Raw genomic sequence first — 8,489 nt, forward strand, 5'->3', positions numbered from 1 at the left:
CAGGAAGTCAATGAGAAGCACATACATAATTTGGGGGAAAAATAACAAACCCAAAAAAGTTGTCCTTGATGACAAAACAGACACAGAAAAATAAAATAAAATAAAATAAAGGACCTATTACAAAGTCCAAAGTTAATTACTGTTGATATATTGCAGTATATCCTAGTCTCATTTCCAAGCATTAACACACACATATGCACTTGTTATACATATCTAGACTTTTCCCAGAATGGATAATTATAAACACAAATGATTAAAATATGAGAATTTCTCATATTTTCTCAATTATGTTGAAATCTAGACATCACCTATTTAGTAGGAATGCCCAGGGAGATAACAGACAGAATTGAAGGGAAGAAATAATCAAGCAAACAATTAAATAAAATGTGCAATAACTGAGACTTCTGTTGACAAGGTCTTTGAGAACCCTGAAAAATAAATGTCATGTATGTCTAGACAAATTTTTAAATGATAACTTCTAAAACATCAAGAGATGAGAGAGTAATTTTCCAGTTATTATGATAACTGCTCACAAAGCAGTAAGTAGAGATAATAGCTGAAGTTGTATTCCCTTTAATGCCAGTTGCACAGAGATGGAGAATTCAACTTATTATAAGGCATGTTTATTTTGTTTCATATATGCGCACTTTTTAATGTCACAACTAAACTAGAGCAAGTTGAATAATTTAATTGCTTAAATATTTGGCTTTTTTTTTTTTTTTTTTTTTTTTTTACTGGAGGATCAGAAAAAGAATGGAGCTTGTTTCATAAAGAATGCAAGAAGCTATCAATCACCTAAAATATATATAGGGATCTACAAAAAAAGAAAAGAATGTATTATTTTTAATTTACCTTAAAATTAAGAAAATACAGCTAGCTGAAAAGATTACCAGGAAAAAAAAAAGTTAAACTGGAGAAACTGTATAATTCTAAGTCAACACAGGGTATAGAATGATCAACAAGGTTATTAAAGTTATCTAGTCAACCAATCTCCTTTACGAATGAATTAGCAATTGAGACTACAGCTGGAAGCCATAGGACCAATGCAGCTTAGGTAAAAAGGAACAGATGGATCTGTGTAGTGTGAAGTTTCTAAAGACAGAAGAGCTCATTTTGTGATCATTGTTGACCACAATGCAAGACACATGAGTCTGTAGAAATGAGCTAGCATCATTAGACAAAAAGCAAGCTGTTCCTGACCATGAATGAAGAACACTGCCTGAAAAACTTACCTTTTATTTCACAAATATTGCCCAAAGTAATTACCTTTAAATCGAGAGGACAATAATATTCTTCAAGGAAGTCTTATAATAGTCTTTTGTCAGAAGTCTTATAATAGTCTTTTTTTTTTGTCTAACGCTTCACTCCCGGTAAGTGAGCATCTTATTGAGCACTGAGTGCCCTTTAAGAGTTCACAAAATAAATATTTTAAGTCTCTTAATATCTTGTTTCAGTTGCTACATAAGAATTATTAACCCACACATAATCTCAGAGTTGGAGAGGACCATCAAGGTTATCTATTTAACCCTGAAGTGGATGTATGAATTTCCTCAGCACAATCCAGCGAAGTGGTCAGCCAGCTCCCCAGCTTGTACATGGGAAGTACTACTACTACTATCTACCCATTTAGGAGAGTGCTGTCAAGACAGCCTTTTCCATTTTTCACATTTTAAACCAATAGAAATAAACCGATTTGCTAAATGTGCTCAAATTAAATTTTCTATAATTGTCACTTTTTGTCCTAATCCTATCCTCTGAAGTGGCCCAAGGTTAAGTCTTATGCCTCTCTTGCATAGGAACCATTCAAATAAATGAAAGTTTGAAGCAAGTTGCTTCTCTAGACTAATCAACTCTGTTTCCTCAACTGTTCTCAAGAGGGAAGACACCATGTTTTCTGCCTATCCTGGTCACTGTTCTGTGTGCCCACCCCAGTTTGCCTCATCCCTCTTAAAGAAAACACAATTTTTCTATTTTTAAAAAAATTTATTTATCATTTATTTAGTTATTTTTGAGACGGAGTCTTGCTCTGTCATCCAGCTGGAATGCAACACGCGATCTCAGCTCACTGCAACCTCCGCCTCCCAGGTTCAAGCAATTCTCCAGCCTCAGCCTCCTGAGCAGCTAGGACTACAGGTGCGTGCCACCATTCCTGGCTAATTTTTTTTGTATGTTAGCAGAGATGGGGTTTCATCATGTTGGCCGGGCTGGTCTTTAACTCCTGATCTCAAGTGATCCACCCACCTCAGCCTCCCAAAGTGCTGGAATTACAGGTGTGAGCCACGGCACCTGGCTAAGAAAACACAATTTTCTTGAAATTTTTTGAGGCGACCAGCTCAAGATGATTACTTCCCTTGTTCTTGATTACATAAGACAAAATAAAACAGCAATAGTAATAACAAAAAGAGACCATGACGGCATTTCAGTATAAGTGAGTAGAATCCCTATCCCTTGGAAGATGATTTTATACTTCAGATTAAGAGTAGGCAAATCCACCCGGCACGGTGGCTCACGCCTGTAATCCCAGCACTTTGGGAGGCCGAGGTGGGCAGATCATGAGCTCAGGAGATCCAGACCATCCTGGCTAATATGGTGAAATTCTGTCTCTACTAAAAATACAAAAAATTAGCCGGGCGTGGTGGTGGGCGCCTGTAGTTCCAGGTACTTGGGAGGCTGACGCCTGAGAATGAGGTGACCCCAGGGAGGCGGAGCTTGCAGTAAGCCAAGATCACGCCACTCCAACCAGGGCAACAGACAAGACTCCATCTCAAAAAAAAAAAAAAAAGTAGACAAATCCAGCAATGGCCATTGCATAAACTGGTTTTCAAGAAAGATGCTACATTTATCTATTCCTACTTCTTCTTTTTCCTCAGTATGTAGCAGGGAATAACCACAAATGGATTTTAGGAAATTGCATAAATCAGAAAAACTAGCAGTTAAACTTCCATAACAATATGCTTAAAAGTTGGGAATGAAAATCCCAACTGTACATAAAGCGTATTGAACTCTGTAATGTCAGGAAAAAGACCAAGGCACCAGGACATGATCTTCTCAGAGATATGTGGCCAGTGTGTTCCTACAAGCAAAAATAATAATAATAATGTTGATAGTGTTCAATTTGGAAATGAAATCAAAAGAAAAAAACCACTTCCTTACCTTTATATAAAATCATGATGCAGATCCACTAAAGATTATCATGTGTAGCTCTGGTCATCACAGAGCTCAAGTCTATGAGGGCTGTCATGAATGCTCTCCACACATGCTCCATTTTACATGCCTTTAATGATGCTTCCTCTCTTCAACTGTAATCAGAAATATAGCCCCAATACTCCATCCAGAAAGATATTAGCACAAATTTTCAGCAAAACTAAAGGTCAAGGAAGTCTTCTTCTCCTCTACTTTCTGTGCATCTTATCTTCTTGTTGCTCTGCACATTTGTGATATCAACCAATGTAGCCATTGACAACCAGTGGGGCAATGAAAGCAACCAATCTGGAACTTTTCCTACAGCCATCAATCTAGTCAATAACTAAGCTTATGATCCCTCCTTTGTTTACTAGCTCTTGGAGAAGTCATTGCATTCCAAACCTTACCAACCAATGAATACAAGGTCAGGAGTTATTTTGGACTAATGCCTTCTAGTCCTGCAAAAAACTATATTCTAATCTCCAAAATTATTTTTTGGTAGTTGGAGTCAGGAACTATAGATAAATATGTCAATTCAACATAAACGCAATGTCTAAATGCTCCTTTCTGGAAGTTATAAAAAATGATGGACTAGATAGGAATAGATATCCATAGTACATCTATAGAAATAGATGATGATGATGAAAAACAATGAAGCAAATGTCACAGTTTGGAAACTTAAGTAAGAAAGAATATGGTTGAAATCATCACAATTTGGAACCCATCTCTGGTTATCCATAAAATATATTGGCTATAATATGTATCCTTAGAGAATAATTAATTTGTTTAAATGACAGGTATTTGGGATTGTTACATTAACTCACTGAAAATGAACTCATTTAGTTTAGAAAGAAGATATTTCATTAAATTCCAAGATTTGGTTTGTGCTCCTTATCACTTATGATAGAAACGCAGACACCACATGTTAAAAAGACATAAGACCGGGAGTGGTGGCTCACGCCTGTAATCCTAGCACTTTGGGAGGCCGAGGCGGCCAGATCACGAGGTCAAGAGATCGTGACCATCCTGGCCAACATGGTGAAACACCATCTCTACTAAAAAAACAAAAATTAGCTGGGGGAGGTTGTGCATGCCTGTAGTCCCAGCTACTGGGGTGACTGAGGCAGGAGAAATGCTTGAACCCGGGAGGTGGAGGTTGCAGTGAGCCAAGATCACGCCACTTCACTCCAGCCTGGTGATAGAGTGAGACTCTGTCTCAATAAATAATAATAATAAAGACATAATAGGACAGAAAAATATCTCCAATATTGCCTAAGGAGAATAAGAATGTAGGGACATCATGACGCAAGGAAGAGCAAGGATTGAATCAGAAGGTAAATACTTGTTGAGAGTCATAGCATGTTTAATCATAAAAAGAACTTCACTTCTCTTTCCTTTTTAACAATGAAATCTAGGAAGGAAGAATCAAAATCAATGAAATCTAGGAAGGAAGAATCAAAATCTTCAAAATGTCAAGTGTATTGATGGATAGTATGTACATTTTTGCCAATCCCAACATTCTGTAACTAGAATTGTGGGCGGGAAAAAAATGGAAGCCTTTGAAATTTAAAAAATGGCAAGTTTAAGTCAATTTTAAATGTGTTATTGTTTGACACAGAGTAATTAAAGACCAAAATATATAAGTACACTAAATAAATGAGAACAAAGATGATGTTCTGTTTTTTTCCCTGATGTTTTCCAGCACATAGAACAGTACCTGCATTACATCAGGCTCAATAAATATTTATAAAATGAATAATAAAGTAACAATGGACTAAACAAGAAATGACATAGTCTTGCTGAATACAAAAAGGAAATTTGGTTGTGGTTCAGCAGCTGACAGTCTACATAGTATTACATAGATCCCTGGAAGGGGAGAACATTGAAATGTTAATCATTTTCTACCTTGAAAATCACACAAGGATTCACCCAGTAGAGAATATCATAAGTTCTTCCACTGGGTTTGAAGCTTTTGATTTTGAATATCTGTCACTCAGTGAGGGGTAATCACTGACAAAATTATGGCAACAGGTAATTTCTATCTTTTAGTTTTATGTTGGAATATAGACTATACCTCCACCCACTCTTGTTATGTTCCCGACTTTAAAGACAAGATTCCTTATCAGAAAAGGCATTGAATATACAGTAGACGAATCTAAATTAAAATTCCAGCTCTGCCATTTGCTATGTGATCTTGGGCAAACTAACCTCTCTTGAGCTGTCAACTGCTCTGAGTTTCAGTTTTCTCTTTTGCAAAATGGATTGTGAGACTTAAAAGAGTTTGTACATGAATGTGAAAGCACCTAGTTTGGTCTGACTGCCTGTCTGCTCACCTTCCTCTAGGTCTCTCTGTCCTCCCTTCCTTCTTTCATCTTCTTTCATTCACCTAAGTATATCATTCTATGCTTCCCTCTTTCCCTATATCTCATATCTTGTGCTACTCCCTGTCACCCCAGACTCCACCATTCAGCCTGTCTTTTCTTCTCATTACCCAGTAGTTGTTATGTAACAATTTAATGTAAGGGTTAGTAAAAGAGGATTATGAATTAATTGGCATTAAAGTGTTTATGGTTAACAGCACACCATGAGGATACTATAGCCTTTAAAAATGCAAATCTATTCATGTCATTGCCAGTTGAAAGTTTTTCAATAGTTCTCCCTCTCTCTTAAGATAAATAGACTCCTTTACAAAGCTTATCAGACCCTGTGATCCTTGGTCCCTGCTTGCCTCTTCAGTCTCATCTAAAATGCATGACCCCCTGACTTTATGATTCTTCAACACAGGATTCCTTTGAGCTCATTGGTTAATATCTACTTATGTTTCAGGTTTCACTCTTGATGTTTCTTCCCTGGGAACACTTCCTTGACCCCTTAAAGAGATGAGATCACTCTGCTCTCCATTCCTATAGCATCCCATATGTTCTCTTTTGTTTTGCTTCTAGTTTTTGTTGACATTGTATAATATGACTTTCTAAGAATAAGGACCGAGTAATTTAATCCAAAATAATGTCTTTATATTCCCATAATCTTTAGGGAATTATCAACAGGCTGCAGTTAAAATATGTTTGAAAAGTTGGTAGGCAGGTTGACGGTAGGGCATTCTTCACCCTACCTGAAAGCCTTTTCCATGGCACTGAATTATGGCACTATCCAACCTACCTGAATAGATTAAAATACCCATTTGAGTTAGGTGCAAAGGCAAGATGCATTATCTCCAGCATTAAATAGGAAATTTTATACAACAAATATGTTTTGAACATGTTTGGCCCCACAACATACTTATACCTTGCTATCTCTCTACTGAAAGTATTTTTTGTAAGTATTCTGGGGCCCATCCTCCTAAATGTGCACATCAACAGAAGAGAAAATGACACCCTAGATGCCTACATGTTTTGAAAAAACCACTAGGCCAGGAGTGGCACAAAATTGGTAGAAAAGGACAACATGATGCTGACAGAATTGGCCAGATGAATACTGGAAGACCTGGTTCATGCAAGAATATTAGGTCAGGGAGATCAACCCTATGTAATGAGCCTAGAAAACAAAAAGAAATACTTAGTGATAGAATAGTATGAATATTTCTGAGGGGATAAAAGGGAGACTGGATAGAAGAACAATAACTTACATTTTTTATTTTGGCTAGGGTGAGACATAAACTAAGAAACATTCATGATCCTCATTAAATCGCTACTGCTATTTCTGGGGAAGAGGTCAATACCCCCAGTGACTGCTATAAAAAGAAAGTGTCAGTGCTCAAAAATTAAAATTTCCTGTATTCTGTTACATTTTTTATTCTTAAGCATAAGTTTTGAAATCTTACAAGAAATTGCTGAGAATTCCAAGTAAACAGAAAAATATAAAGACAAATGGTTTGAAAATTGTTTAAACTTAACTCTGTGTGACTAGTTGAAGGATGTGACTAGTGGAATGAGTAAAGTCAGTTTTAAGTACTTGACACCTGATGACCAATAAAAAGTCCAGTTGAGCTCCTGGAGCTCTGACTTTCTGAATTATTTTCAGCAAAAGAACTCTGAAGGTGAATATTAGAAAACTTCTAACAAATGTGCAACATTTGCCAGTTCATAGATGCATAATAAACTTACAAGAAACATGTTGACAGTTTCATTACTTTTGGTAAGACCCTTCAAATACTTGGACACATTGTAGTAAATAACCCAGTTTTCTTTTTTTCCCATTTACATCCCAACATTCTTGAAGGAGGCAGGGAAGGTGTGGTGATGAAAATTAATAAAAAGCATTTTTCTCTCCTTTTAAATTAAATTATTCTATAGGGGTATAATTCAAAAGAATTATTTGTGGATTATGCGTAGCTTTAATGGGATCCACAAATTTTCTTCTTTGGGTGTTGTAATTTTTATTGTGTTGCAAAGTTCTTTTCTCAAAAGTGTTAACATAGTTTATCAAATGCATCTGCTGCCTCCAATTCTATATCAACAATAACAGACTTTGTTTATAAACCATTACACATAGCACACATTGGAAATTTTGGAAATGTTGGAAAGATCTAATAAGAATATAATCAAAAAATGGCTGCATGTGGTGACTCATGCCTTTAATCCCTGCACTTTGGGAGGCCAAGGCAGGCGAATCACCTGAAGTCAGGAGTTCGAGACCAGCCTGGCAAACATGATGAAACCCTGTCTCTACTAAAAATAGAAAAAAAAAAAAAAAAAAAAAAAAAAAAGCTGAGTGTGGTGGCATGCTCCTGTAGTCCCAGCTACTCAGGAGGCTGAGGCAGGAGAATCATTTGAACCCAGGAGGCAGAGGCTGCAGTAAACTGAGATTGTGCCACTGCACTCCAGCCTGGGTGACAGAGGAAGACTCCATCTCAAAAAATATATATATATACATAATTAAAAGGCAAGGTGGGCTTTTATAACTTAACTTCATTATCAATAACTTTCATAACCATAAGAAGAAAATAATTACATGAACCCAGAAGAGCCACTTGATTCCATCTTATTCATACATGGCTGTCTTCCATAGCACTGTTTCAGCATTCCAATCTCAATTAGCCAAGGTAAGAACTTTTTTAAAAGTTTGCATAAAATGTCTGGCCTTATGAACTAGCCTCTTTACCTCCTAAGGCTGCCAAGCTTTAGAAATAAAGTTGCAGAAATCTCTTCCTTAAGTAGTGTAAAGCACCCCATCCCCTCTTTTTTGTTGTTGTTTTAAGATCCATGACTAATATATCCCAGGTCTGTTTAACCTCCACTGATTACACTGATGTCTCATTTTGCTTCCATTATGAGGAAAGCTACTCCACCAGCTTTGCGGCTGTCAGG

This window comes from Chlorocebus sabaeus, chromosome 4, assembly GCF_047675955.1.
Source record: "Chlorocebus sabaeus isolate Y175 chromosome 4, mChlSab1.0.hap1, whole genome shotgun sequence".
In the NCBI taxonomy this organism is placed as follows: Eukaryota; Metazoa; Chordata; class Mammalia; order Primates; family Cercopithecidae; genus Chlorocebus; species Chlorocebus sabaeus.